Below are 15,582 nucleotides of genomic sequence, written 5' to 3'. Positions count from 1 at the left end.
CCGACCAACCTCATCCCACCCCCTTGACCTGTCCGTCCTCCCTGGACTGACCTATCCCCTTCCCAACTCCCCACCTACACTCACCTTTCCTGGCCCCATCCCCGCCTCTTCGACCTGTTTGTTTCTTCTCCACCTATCCTCTCCTCTATCCCTCTTCTATCCGCCTCCCACTCTCTCCCTATTTATTTCAAAACCCCCTTCCCCTCCCCCTTTTCTGAGAAGGGTCTAGGCCCGAAACGTCAGCCTCTCTGCTCCTATGATGCTGCTTGGCCTGCTGTGTTCATCCAGCCCTGCACCTTGTTGTCTCTACTCCCATGTAGTAGGGCAAGGGCAGCAGGTTCATGGAAAGACCATTACCTAGCTCCTGAAATATATTACCATTCCTTCGCTGTCACCAGGTGAAAATTTTGGAACTCCCTCCCTGACAATATTACAGATTTACCAGTACCAAATGAACTTCAGAAAGAAGGCAGCTCACCACCATCTTAAGGGAAACTGAGGTTCAGCAATAATGCTGGCCCTGCCAGTGAAGCCCATATTCGCTGAACGAATAAAAAAGGAGAAAGTCTGAAGACCAAATTACCTACTGCTGTCCCCAATTGCAACGTTTAAATGTATGACCTTCTCAGGCCACAGGAATGGCTGATTCATTACTGAATTGCTACAGCCTCAGTTAGGAAGGGTGTCAATTGGTTCATTAACATGTAGCTGGCAGTGACCGCGAATCCAAACTGAGCTCCTTCCCCCCTTCAACATAAAACTGGGGAGATTTTCCTGCTGCCTGGAAACTGACGTGATGCCTCTCGCACGTAGTAACGGACCGTCAGTTCCCATCGTGACAAACTACACTAAGTCCGAAACATTATGCCAGATTTATCGAAGACTGGCGATCTCACGTAGATTGCCACTTTGGCCTTTTGAGGAAAGAAAAGAGGGAATTCCGCATTTCCGAACAGATTCTGTTCAGGTCTCCCTCGGTAATGCAGAGTCATACTTCCATTCTGACATTTTTTTTGGCAGTGTGGAACTGTCGGTTGAAGGCAAATCACGCCCCACGCCCCCCACCCCTTTTAACAGTAGTTAGCTGACACATTCTAATGTTTAGAAGGTCCAGATTGGCATAATTGCGATCAAACAGTAAGTACATGACTTACAGTGTTCCAGGATTATTGGTGTTGGCCAGCAGAATCTTCAATTTTCCAGGCAATTCCTTCCGAGTCTGCTTTGATGGGAATTCTGGGGGTCTCCATGTGCAACTCCCATCTACACTGGAAATAACAACTGTCTGACTAGCAGAAAGCCCGGCCCAACTTTTTGAAACATTATAACTCTTTTGATGCACACAGCATCAAAAACCAACTTGATTATAAAAGCATTGAAACAAATTGCTTTAGGGAAGGCAGTAAGTTGCTTACAACATCGTTGCACTTATGTTCAATTAAATTATTCATTTTGTAAGGTTCCTCCATCTTTTGTAAATGTGCACCACATAATGTGCTTTGCCCCGCTGTCTTTATTCTTAAAGTCCAACACCCCATAGTATTTTACCATTGCCGGTTGCTGAGTTTCTCCAGCACTTTCTGCTTTTATTTCAGATTTCCTTCTTATTTTAATTGACGATTTAAACATCAGATTTCTAGAATCTCGGTGTTTTAAACCAGCTGCGCTTTTATGGCTTAGCACATCTGATTGATTATCACCTTAACCAGCTAGCACGCTTTATACACCCGAGGGCGCATGCACTGCAGAATTCAATCTTCCCAAATTTTATTTATGACATTGTGTACTGTATACCGACTGACGCAAATCAGTTGTCCTAAATGGTAATTAAAACGGATCCCGAATAAACACATTTCCTTGACCGCCTTACACAGTATTAAGCAGAGAAAGTAGGAACTGCAGATGCTGGAGAATCTAAGATAACAAGGTGTACAGCTGGATGAACACAGCAGGCCAAACAGCATCAGAGGAGCAGGAAAGCTGACGTTTCGGGAAGTAGGGTCTAGGTCCGAAACGTCAGCCTTCCTGCTGCTTGGCCTGCTGTGTTCATCCAGCTCTACACCTTGTTATCACAGTATTAAGCAGTTGGTTTATTTTACCGAGGAAACAGCGCTGTAGTTAACACAAAGCCGCAAGGAAACGCGGCTAAATCACATTTAAAACCGACCGTCGTCCCATGCATGTATATTAAAATGGTTGTGCCAACACGATCTGATTTCACCGCTTTTGGACAATACGCTTTTATTATTAATTGTATTAGGTCTCATTACTAATGTTGGTATAATTCAGTCAAATCAAAATATTAATGAACGAAACTGTGCTTTTGAAAGAGGTTTTGTTGTTTCAGACTGTGTTCGACCTCTCCTAACAGTATTCTAAGATTCCCCACCCCTTTGAGTGGGTTTGTGTTTGGAAGTTATGCGGAACCACACCAATCATTGCTATTCCTTTAAGCCTCAAAATGTCCAGTTACGTCTAGGCACATTCAACCATTGAATCATTGACTTCTAACAAGAAACTGTGCTAATTATGAATCTAATTAACCGTTGAACCTGGGATAGGAGAAATGCATTGAAATTATTTCCAGAATATTTAAAACATCGTTAGTTTGAGTTCTGGAACATTGCAACTGTTGAATTTTGATTGAAATTGGAAGAGAAACTTTTATTTGTAAAATTCTGACACCACACAATAGTTTGTCAACTTTATTATACTCAATTGTATATTCTACTGGGTCAGATTCCAACTGGAGTCATACTGAAAACCGCGGTTCCTCAATGAACCATTTCAGAAAACAATCACGTCTTCACCCCGTTAGAATCACTTACGGTTTGTATCCAATTGGTACACAGAGCAACTACGCATGAACAGCAGTCTTTTATAGAGCCATACAACACGGAAACAGAATCATCGGTCTAACCAGTCCATGCTAAACATAATCCCAAACTAAACTAGTTCCTTTGATTGTTGGTAGATTCAGAAATTAAGAGATGGGGTTAGAATAAAATGGATGTTTTGGTAAGACATTTTGGACCAGATGGATGTGCAGATGGATGGGAGGCATGGATTGCGAGCTGGGATATATCAGTTGTAGGTTGTTAAGAAAGCTAGAATAAGTTGACATTTAAGAGACATTTAGATGATGGCAAGCAATTTGAAAGGAATGCACTGAGTGATTGGGAGTAATTAAAGGAAAGAAAAGCCAAGGATCGCGCCCAAGACATAGGACCGAACAGAAGACATACAGTGTGATGAATTTGAGATCATGAATGGTAACACTTGTGAAGTTAATAAGGAGAACATTACTGAGCCTCCAGGTAGCGAAATGATGAGTAAATCTGAACAAATTTCAAAAATATTTTATTATGCAACATATTTTGCATTTGAACCTTCCAGTTTACATTACTTGGCAATTTGGTGGATCAATTTTGTCAATTTATTTCACCACATTGCACAACTCAGTTAGCTTAACTTCTGAGAAAATCAGCTCAAATTCTGTAAAAGTTCCTCATAGCATAATTTTGGTAGCAAGACTTACCTCTCCTCACCTGTATATGCTCCCAATATCACACTTGTTATGAGTAGCTGAGCAGAGAACGCTGTCCAAAATGGTGTTCTTGAATGAAGGGTTGTCAACCAGGAATTTGATTTTGCAAACTGCACACATTATTGCAAAGACAGCCTGACCAATTTGACAAGTTTTGTTTGATTGTTAATATCTTTGTTAATTGAGCAAATGGTTTTATTTTTCTCTTATTTCAGCCAAGTACTCATAGATTTATCCTCTCCCATCTTTAGATTCCTTTTCCGATCAGCACAAAGCTGATTGGTTTATTTGTAACATTTGATGGGTAAGTCAGTGGTTAGCACTGATGCCTCACAGCACCAGGGACCTGGGTTTGTTTCCAACCTCGGGCGACTGTCTGTGTGGAGTTTGCACATTGTCTGCATGGGTTTCCTCTGGGTGCTCCGGTTTTCTCCCATAGTCCAAAGATATGCAAGCTAGGAGGATTGGCCATGCTAAATTGCCTGTAATGTTCAAGGATGTGGAGATTAGGTGGGTTATAGGGGGATGGGTCTGGGTGGGATGCTCTGAGGTTCGGTGTGGACTTGTTGGGCCGAAGGTCTGTTTCCACACTGTAGGGATTCTATGATCTATGGTATACAGTCCCTTTTGGTACCTTGATTGTTAATTAATGTATATTTTGTCTATTGTTACTAGCTAAAGATCTAAATCTTTTTAGTTGTGGTTATATTTTCCCCATTATGCAACTTGCCTCATATTGGGGTATAATTTACAAATCTAGGGAATGAACATCCTTTCATCAATTTTACCAAAAGCTTAAACATATCTATTTGTTTGCTAGGTCTTGCCAGCCTAAAATATTCCCATTGCTTATCCCTTCTTTGCTTTTCTTTAAATCAATTTCTATCTGATGCTTTATGTTGTTGCTTCTAATATGACAGCTCATTTTAGCAAATTATCACTGATGTGTAAGAAAAATTGGAAAAACAGAAAGAATTTCATTGATAACAATAGCTTCTGTGATGAAAACAGCAGGAATAGAAGAACAGAAACAGCAAAACAACTTGGAGGTCAATAGTATGTAACAATGGCATCAGCAGGAAGATAATGAGAAGGAGAAAGAACACCACTTTGCTCTGAGGAATGCTCATCAGCAGCAAGTTGAGTAGAGGAGGCCACTGACTGCAAAGTTCACCATTTAATTATATGTGCACTAATTCCAAACTTTAAATGAGGGACAATAATAGTTTTATCAGAACATTTCAGTTGTTACCACTTCTCCAAATAGGACAAAATGAATAGATAGGGAAATTTTTGACTTTGGCAAGTGAAAACAAGATTGTTGAATTTCCTCATTTCAATTCTGTCTATAGTATGAAATATATTTCAAAATGCACATTTGTTTTGCATTCTTTCATGGGATGTGGGTGTTTCTGGCTGGGCCAGCATTTATTGCCTGTCCCTAATTGTCCTTGAGGAGATGGCAGTGAGCTACCTTCTTGAGCCTCTGTGGTTAATGTGCTGTAGATGTGGTTGAAGATCCGAAGCACAAAAATCTATGCAACAAATGAAAGAGCTCTTTGGTGCTCTGTGAAATAATTATTAAACTTTACGATGTGTTGAATGCAGCTGATAGTTTGTAACATATAAATGTCTTTGTGTTTTAAATCCAGGGGACTAACATCTGGAATTATTTCTAGATGATTTAGAAATCTGACTATTTTCTGGGGAGCCTAAAATCCCAGGCAGTTTGATTCATCCACTGATTAGTTTTTGATCCTGGAGCACCAACTATTACAATATTTGCAGCCTCTACTGCTGAGTAGTCTGAAGAGACAGGAGTCCAGCCTTGGACAAGTGCAAACAGATGAACTGGAGATCTGAAGACAATCAAATTGGCATGTTGTTTATCATGGACAAGAAAGCAAACTGCTGCTGATCTCTCAGAAAACCTGCAAAGGAATTTGGGAGGAGATAAAATATGAGAAGGCCAGACACATCATGACTGCTGATATGAAAAGGTTAATTCCTTTCCTGTGCCCAGCCATTGTGATTGGAATACATGCGATGATTGAGAAATTGGTTAGAGGTCATTCTTTATTATTCACCCAGATGCATTATGCTGTTATGTCGTATGCCATTTATCAAGAATGGAGATAAAAAGATTTAATTGACAGTTCCACTGCCTGCATCCTGTCCAATGTATCCCATTCCTCTATTATTCCTGTCCTCGCAATGTTTTATTTGGTTTTAACGACACCTTTACATGAATTTCAAAATCCTTGAATCCTTCACATCGCAAGGAATCTAAACACTTATGCATTCTTTTCTTCTATCTGTGTAGCCTCATTCAGATTCATATTCCAACACTTTGGCTGTCTTTGCTACCTCCACTCTCTGTGAAGTACATTTGAATTTAAACACTTCAAACCATTTATACCCAGTGCCCTCAATACCCCTCTCCTTATTGATGCCCACACAAAGCATAGACAAAACCTATCTCCTTAACTTTGCCTTTGGTCAACATCCCAAATCTTTTCTCGTCGCTGCTCAGTATACAGTTATTTCACATCTGAAACACATTGAGGCATTTCATTATTTTAAAATCATTTTTCCTTATCCACTGTTTTAAGCTTTGACATGTAATACACGTCTGCAGCCAAGAAAGAAAAAAAAGACGTAGGAGAATTAGTTCCTCAGCCTCTTCAATTAATGTCCCATAACCAGCAAGTGAGAAATCTGAGAGCAATGTGAGACAAATGGCAATTTAGTTTTATTTATTTGTTAGTGACAAGTGTCTGTCCTCTTCTAATATTTTATGCTGAAGTTATTATTAAAATCAGTAATCACCAAGATTTAGAGACGTTGTATTTATGTGGTTTACTTAAATTAAATGGATTAATTCAAGTTTAGAATTCTACTTACAGTGATCTACTATTCATTTCTTTCATGGGATTAGGGTGTTGCTGGCTGGGCCAGCATTTATATTCCATCCCAAATTCTCCTTGGGAAGATGATAGTTGGTCATGTTCTTGAACCACTGCAGCTTGAGATTTAATAACGATGTGACAGGATTTCTAGGCTTTAGACCCGGTGACAGTGAAAGAATGGCAATATTGTTCCAGGTCAGGATTGTATATGGCTTTAAGCAGAATTTTTAGATGATGGTGTTCCCATGCATCTGCTGCTCTTGTTTTTTGAGTTGGTAAAGGTCATGGGTTTGGAAAATGCTGTGTAAGGAACTTGTGTTGCTGCAGTGCATTTTGTAGATGCAGCTGACACGTACACAATTCTTTAATTACACCAAACATGGAAGATGTGTTTATACAATGTCAAGGATAATTTTGCAATCATAAGAATCTTATGGCACAAAATCCAGTTGGCTCATCATGTCTTTGCCAATTCTTTGAAAAAGCAAACAATGATTCCCACCTTCTAGTCTTTTCCCATAGCCCTGCAATTTTGTTTCCTCCAACTATTCATCCAATTATCTTTAGAAAATTCAATTGCGTCTGCTTCCATACCTATTCATATAAAGTATTCCATTTGAAATTATTTACTGCTTTAAAAAATCTTATCTTGCCTCTGCGATGTTTAGTAATTATCTTAAACCTGGGCTCTCTAGTTATTAACTCTTCTGCTTTTTACATTTCTCCTATTTATTTTATCAACCTAGTTCACAATTTTGAGTGCCTGTATTGAGTCTCCTCTTGACCTTCTCTGTTCTAAGGACAACTAAGGAGAAGCTCCAGTTAATTGGAAATCTCAGGTGTCCTACAAACAGGTATACCTCTTAGCGATAAGCAAACTTATTAATTTCTTTCCAGCATTGGGTTTCTGCCAAAAGATAATTCTTGTAGTGAAGGTGAAACATCTGATTTTATTTATAGATCCACTGGTGAATCATTGAAAAAGGAAGATGTTAGTGTGATCTTGGGAAAAAAGAAAAACATTTGTTTTTATACAGTACTTTTCAAATCATTTGCATTTAAATGCCAGCTGTGTACCAGTTCAAACACTGCCAGCCAGGAATGACCCTGCACAATTGCACTGTTGGAAGAATTACCCTGGAGAAAGCTGATTGAGGGAAGTTGACAGCATGATTTGTTGACAGTGATTTGGAGGTCCCAGTGGACAGGATGCTGGGGAGGAGGGACATCCTCTTTCCTCAGGATTAGGAAAAAAAGGCCGTGTGACCAGACCCTGTCAGTGTGTCTGAAGTTCCGCCCCTCCCCCCCCCACCGTGTTAGTGCTGTTTCCGTAGTCAGGAGGATAGGGAGAAAGTCACCACTGCCATCTGTGCTGTGCTATTTCCAGCTTGCACACGTCTGGGCTGTCTCCATAGAGAGGTTAGCAGCTGTCATGGAGACCCAGGTCCTACAGAATGTTCATTGGCTGACAGAGCCCTTCATGTAGGCCACCATTTCATTGCATTAGCCATTGGTGCTCAGCACCAATAGCAAGGTGACAGGTGGCGCGAGGGACCTTGAACTCACTCCAGGTGCCCCTTCCTCACTAGGAGACAGGGTGGTGCCAATCAGCACCCAGCCAGAGGAGGAACCACATACAGGTCCCTCAGAAGTCTCCTCTTGGAGCACACCAGAGGTAGCTGTCCCTGCACCTCCAGCCGACCTGCAATCCATAATCCAGTGGGAGTTCACTCCAAGAAGGGTGAGCTTTCGTCAATAAATGTGGAGCTGGAAAAGCACTGCAGGTCAGACAGCATCCGAGGATCAGGGAAGTCAATGTTTCAGGCTGAAACCCTTTCTCAGGAGTCCACTGGAGTTGATAGAGAGAGCAAGGTGGAAAGGAACGTGAAGGTTCAGACAGGGGTCATCTAGTTGAGGGGTCCTAATGAAGGGTTTCAGCCCAAAACTTTGACTTTCCTGCTCCTCGGATGCTGTCTGACCTGCTGTGCTTTTCCAGCTCCACATTTATTGCCTCTAGTTTCTAGCATCTGCAGTCCTTATTGCCTCCAAGGGTGAGCTTATATCAGACCAGGACCCTCGCAGCCTGTCTCAATTTGTCTCCAGGGTCAGGTCCAGAGGAGTTGGAGGAGCTTATTGACGCCATCTTTACAATGAGTGACTTCATTCTAGCCACAGCTACAAGAATGAAACTAGAGAGGGTAGCCATCTTTAGTGCCAAAAGAATGTTCTAACCCTGTCTGAATGATAGCTATACTTTCTATTGCTCCCATACATGGATGAAACTTTGTGTTAATGATTGAAGGAGCATCAGATGTTGTGAAGACCTCTATTGGGATGTAAACTTAACCTACATTAAACAATAGGCAGCATTTAAAAGATCAATCAGTAACCTGCATTTGCAGGTGGGATTACACAAGAAATGCTGACCTTTTGCATTGCCAAAACAGTTACAGTTGACGAAAAATGACTTCGTACAACTCAATTCCATTGAAAGAAGTTCAGAAAGATGTTCTGCCTGGATTGCTTTGTTATATTGTAGGAGATTGAAGATGCTGTAATTTCTGAATTTTCCTACTCGGTATATTGTTTGGTTCTCATGGATCTCCACTATCCATCTCAGCTTTGTTGCACCCTCCAGTTTTCTGGAGCGTGGTGTCCAAGGATTAAGTGGCATCCATTAACTGTACTGTACTGCAACCCACAGATGTAACCTGCATGGAAACCTGATGTGGAGGAAACATCTTATGGCCCTTGTTAACCAAATTAGAAGAAGGTATTGCATTGCAGATACACTGGGCATTGTGACATGATGTTTTGATCGCCACCTTTAAACAGCAGATAGTGCCATATCCCTTGTCTCAAGTGCACAACATTCTGAATGATTGTCAGTGTGCTACATTTTCCCTGCATCACAAGGCCACCTTTAGCTGGAAACTCATCCACTGGAGGTTGATGCTGGTTGTAGCTTGCAGATACTTGTATTCCTCATCCATTTATGTGGACATCATTAGTACAGTAACCACAGAAAAGACAGCAGCCCCTTAGTAACATGATTATTCAGCAGTTACAGCACCCACAACTATTACTAACATAACTAACAAACATTGGAATGTGGACATTTTTGACAATGAGATACTTCAACATGGCAGCATGGTGGCTCAGTGGTTAGCACTGCTGCCTCACAGTGCTAGGGACCCAGGTTCAATTCCACCCTCAGGCAAATGTCTGTGTGGAGTTTGCGCATTCTCTGTGTGGGTTCCCTCCAGGTGCTCTGGCTTCCTCTGACAGTCCAAAGGTGTGCAGGCTAGGTGGATTGGCCATGCTAAATTGTCTGTAGTGTTCAGGGAGGTGTAGAGTAGGTGGGTTATTGGGGGATGGGCCTGGCTGGGATTCTCTGAGGGCCGGTGTGGACTTTTTGGACCGAAGGGCCTGTTTTCACACTGTATGGATTCTATGATTACACCTTTTCACACTGCTAACATGATTCAGCTGTATGCTGCTCAAACTATTTGGTAGATGTGCAGTAAGAGATTGTAAGTGTTGTTACATTAGTAAGAACTTCTCTGGCCACCCCCAAGAAAGGCAGCACTATTTTGAGGTTAATGGTGTGGACGTTCTATAGCCCAAGGTGTGAAGTAAGCAGTTCCTAGGCCCTGCACAGGGTAGGATGGTCTTTGTAATTTACAGAACAAAAGTGATAATTTAGAGCACACCAGGTATTACTTGACATTTACAGCTATCATTAGGATGAATTTGAGATAGTGATGATTGCTTGTGGGGCAGAATTTTTTATTGAAGCAGTTGGTCATTGAGGTTCATATTCAGAAATATATGAAAACAGATGTTTTCAACTTATAATGTGCGAATGTCTGTTTGATATTATTTCCCATTGAAGGACCTCATATCATTCACAAGACCCTGCCTTACAGATGAAGAAATGCTTCACTTATTCTGGGTCAGTCTTTCAACTTGATGACCCTTGTCTAAACCTTCGTGTTCCTTTCCACCTTGTTCTCTCTGTCAACTCCATTGTCTTTCATCTTCCCCATGTTCCTTCATGATATTTTTTCATTCAACTGCTTATCACCCCACTGTAGCCCTGAGGCCAGTTGTACAGCTTAGCTATGCCAAACGTAATTATAAATGTCTGCTTATCACACCTGGCTGCTGGCAACCATTGATGACCTGCTTTTGGCAGTACCCCATGTGCTCCCATGCTTTACCATCTCTCACCCTTCACAAGGATTATTCCCCTGCATCCCAGCAAGCTGCTGCCAATCCCCCGAGTTGATTTTTCCAAAGTCCTCACCACAGCAGTGGACCTTGATAAATCCTTGTTGACATTTTGTGAATAGATCCAGACTGACCATGGCCCACTCCGTGACTGACTCGGAAAGACCATTCTGACTGATGGGTGACCAAACTCCTGACTGATTTACTACTGCTTCTCAACTGACTTACTGTTACTCCCTGGACTGGTTGCCCTGAAGCTGGGGGACACACTGTAGCCCACTCTCTGGTCTGAAGTGATTTGGATCCCCTGACCCTGATTGCCCCAAGTGCTCAATTGGCTGTGCCCAAGCTGCTGGACTAATATTGGATGATACCTTTGACTTACTGTGCAGGTATACCCCTAACTGATAATGACCCCTGTGGGCTCAACTGAGGACTACTCCCCTTGGGTATTGAGACCTGGCCATTTGGATGAACCCCACGCAGTGTGTTTGCAGTGAAACTGCTGGCACAGGCTAAAGGTGTGACTTTGATGTTGCCTGCTGCTGTACAGCAACATGTCCATCACCTTGACTGATCACTGACAACATGACAACCATGGCTTTGTGTCTGCACTAAAAGGCAAAACAAGTCAGAAGTAATGTGTGGCTAGAAATTCTGAATGAGATGTCAATGTGCACAAAGGCAATACAAGACAGACATGCTGTGAACATCCATATGGGCACAAAATGAGTTTTTAAGATCTTAGAACAGGCATTAGAGGTGTACCTTGTGGATAAGGGCTGAACACAATAACATACGTTAGATTCGGATAATGGGGGTCTTGGCTGCATCGGACATCCATATTTCACCTCAGTATGTGCAGTAACTTGCTGAAGGTGCCATGCCAGTTGAGTGATCACCACATGTCAGTGAATTTGGATGGCCCACAGTACAGCACCATCTTCCCAAACCTACACCCACATCAAGCATTGAAAGAGAGTTCAATACTGGCAAGCATAACAAGTAGCCAGATCTGATGAAGGGTCACTGACTCTGCTTTTTCTCCACAGATGCTGCCAGACCTACTGAGTATCTTCAGCTATTTCTGTTTTGTTTAAGAAGCCACTCCATATGTTTGCTGTAGGGAGCCTCTTAAAATGGCATTAATGACATCCTTTGGCTACAGTTGTAGTTGAACAGGCATGGCAAGGCATGGAAAGGCAAGGCATGGATGGTGTGAGCATGCAGCTAGGTGCAAAATCAGTGTGTGCTAAGAAAGCAGGGACAGCCTGGTCCAGTCCTTGAGCTGGGTGTCTGTGTGCAAAGAAAGTGCTGCAGCCTTCTCAGTAATAACTGCTGGTGCATCTTGCAGTGCAGGTCTGTGCCTTGTGAGTAGCCTGCCAGTGTATTGGTGAAATGCCATGATGTTCATGCTGTGTTGGCAGATTCCAGAAAGCAATGTCTGTTGATGAAGAGAATGTGCAGCTGATGCCGACGGATTATGCCCAGTATCCAATATGAATCCTCATCAGAATAAGTGGTGAGCTAAATCTACCAGGTAGCATGCTGTGTGTTGCATGTCGATTTTCCTGATGCCCAGCTTATTTTGGCAATTGGTATCTGAACATTAATGTGGTGAATTGTGGTAACAATGTGTTTATAATTATAATGACTGTTAATTGGCATCTCATCACTGCCTAGCGAGAATCTCACTACATCATGTGTGAAAAGCATAAAAGGTGGAATGAGGTGATTTTATCATTAAGATTAGCCTCACTGCACTTGTCACCCTGTTCTGCCACACGTCTGGTCATCGCCCACGTTGTTCAGACCCCTGCAAGATTGTGTCCTATATCACTGAATTGACATTGAGCTGTCTTATTCTAAAATGTATTATAATCTGACCAGAGCAGAAAAGGTAAACAGTCTCTGAACTTGGGTTCAGAAGTCGGCAATTTAAATATGAATGTAGAAGATGCCAATTAACCTTGAGCACCAGGGTTCATTCTAGTTTATGGAATTTTGTTGTAGTTTTTTTTTATAGTGTTGTGTGTCTGTCCTGTGTGGTAAAATGTCAGCAGTGAACAAGAACTCATATTAAGCAATGAGCTTCCTGCAACATTGCACTGATTTTCCAAATTTAGTTACTTTAAAAGTAATTAGCTTTGTATGAAACATTTTTAGGACCAGGTGAGAAGGTATAAATCAGCTGCTTCTTTTCAACCTCCCTGGTTTGCATCAACAAAGATTTATATTGTTTTTTATCATACTAGGCATATCTCTCTCAAATTAAAATACAGTTAATTAATTTCTACTTTAAGGCTGTAAGGAGCCAAACACAAAGGTTTCCTTACCCTGAGAAAAAATAATGATGCAATATCAAGCATATACACACACAGATACTATGTTTAAAAGGGATCATGTCCAATACAAAAGGGAAGATAAAAGTAGGATAACAGTTTAAAGTGTCTTTGAGGCACAAGGATTTAACCTCAGATCATGGCTGTTTATTGATGCTTTGGATCATCAGCAGTAGCCATAATTTTAATTATTGTCTTGATTTCTCTATGCTTTGATATTTTATTTTGATCAGTATAGTCACCGAGTGCTTTATCTTTTGGAGGGAAGATAGAGAGCTTTTCCAAGCTGATTATACTTCCACAGTCTGTGAGGTTCCAATCCCAGTTGGTGAAAATTCTCATAAAGGTGTAAATCAATTTCAGAGATGAGGGCATTTTCATGGCTAACTGGTTTGGCTGTTATCAGTGCTTTTTGACAAAATGTTAATTTTAAATTTTAATTCTGACTAGTTTATTTATTCCAGGTTAGTTTCCTGAACCTTAGCTAACCTATTTGGTCAAGTGCTTGAAGTGGCCATTTTAAGTCAGTGTTTTTGTCTTTATTTTAAAAAAACTTCAGCCATGACGGTCCTAAATATTAAAATCAGACTATGAAATTCAAAAATTGACAGTTCATAAGTTACTGTCATTGTGTCCAGACAGTTCTGTAAAGTGATACATTCTGGAAGGAAGAATAAGTATGACAATACAAATTAAATGGTCTAAGAATAACTTTGCGAATCATCTGTTTAAGCTTTAGCTGGAATAATGCGTCCAGTTTGATTCCAAGAAACATTTGTATGAGGCATTGATCATTTGCAACAAGAGAGAATCAAACCATCTTCCCTTGCCAGTGCTGAATTCCCCACTATTAGCACTCTAAGGATTACCATTGACCAAATAGGTAAATGGACTAGCCATATAAATACTATGACTTCAAGACCAGGTTAGAGGCTGGGAATTCTGCATCAAATAACTCACCTCATGTCTCCCCAATGCCTGCCCACCATCAATACGGCAAAGGTTAAGAGTATAATGGAATACTCTCCCCTTTCCTGGGAGATAGCAACTCCAACAATAGTCAAACTCTCATCACCATCCGGAGCAAGCAGACACCCCACCACCTTAAACATTAATTCTTTCCACTACTGATGCATAGGATCAACATGTGCCATTCACAATATATGGAGCAATAACTAAAGGAACTCCTTCCTACCTAAAAGGACAAATTTTATTGCCAAAAGTAGCAAGAACTGCAGAAGTACGGGACCACCAATATCTGCAATTCCTCTCCAAACTACATATCATCCAGACTTGGAATTGTAAGTCTATTCCTTCACTTTTACTAGGTCAAAATCTTGGAGCACCTTCAGTACAGTAGGTGTACCTACACCAGATGGATTGGAGTGGTTCAAGAAGGCACCTCATCACCACCTTCTCAAGGGCAATTTACAAGCAATGCTCACATCACACTTCCAGATAAATAAACAAGGTACAGTTAGGAAAGATGTCAAAGCCTTGCAGAGGATGACGATTTGTTTCAAAGTGAAGGGGAGATTTAATAGAGGACTTCAAAATTATTAGAGATTTTGATAGAGAAAACTTGTTTCCACTGACGTGACACATATTTGAAATAATAGTTAAAGTATCATGGGAAATGAGAACACTTTTTAAATAGTGAGTTATGAGTACATTGTCTAAAAGTATGGTAAAAGAAAATTTAATTGTAACTTTCAAAGAGAGTTAGATACATATCTGAAAAGAAATATATGTTGAGTTATGTGGAAAAGAAATGGAGAAATCAGAGTTGGCAGAGGAATGATGGGCCAAATAGCCCTTTGATGTACTGTGTGATTCAGTTATTCTCTACTTTCCCTCCATTGAACATAATAGATACTATTGGTAAGAATTGAGCACGTACACACAGAGTCTAACGTGCATGCATACTCTAGCAATACATCAAATGAGATGCAATGAGTTATAAGACAACTTTAACAGTTGACTGTGGTCCAGGGATTATATTTTGGAATCTTCTATGGTTTGATTATGTCTAGAAGGCTTGCTTTAATGTGCTTCTTCATTGATCCTCAGCTGCCTAGTTACGAATGTGTCAGTTTCACTTTCCTGCTTTTGGCAGAGAGAAAATAAGAATGTGGTTGTAAAACCAGTCAAAGGAGCTTAATTTCTCACTAACCAGAAGAGTCTATATATTGCAAAGAAATCATGGAAGCACTGCAGTAACCTCAATCTGAAGTTTTATGTTTAAGTCTGAAATTTGGATGACAAACCTGAAGTAGATTTGTGCCTTCAGAAATGCCTTCAAGTGTAAGGAAATTAAGAACTTTAACAATGTTACTTTGAGCTTTCTCACCCTGAAAGTGAAGTAAAAGAAAATTTTTATTAAGCTGTTCAACTTGAAGCACTTGTGAGCATATTCTGTTGGAATGTTTGCTATGCCAAACAACACTCAATATGATCTAAGAAGAATAGCATGAGTCAAATAAAAGCATAAGCATAAAGATAAAATACTGCAAATGCTGGAAATCTGAAACAAACAGAGAACGCTGAAGAA

Source organism: Rhincodon typus, chromosome 12 (genome assembly GCF_021869965.1).
Source record: "Rhincodon typus isolate 14 chromosome 12, sRhiTyp1.1, whole genome shotgun sequence".
Taxonomy (NCBI): domain Eukaryota; kingdom Metazoa; phylum Chordata; class Chondrichthyes; order Orectolobiformes; family Rhincodontidae; genus Rhincodon; species Rhincodon typus.
The sequence above is the reverse complement of the archived record's forward strand: the minus strand, read 5'-3'. Positions refer to the sequence as shown.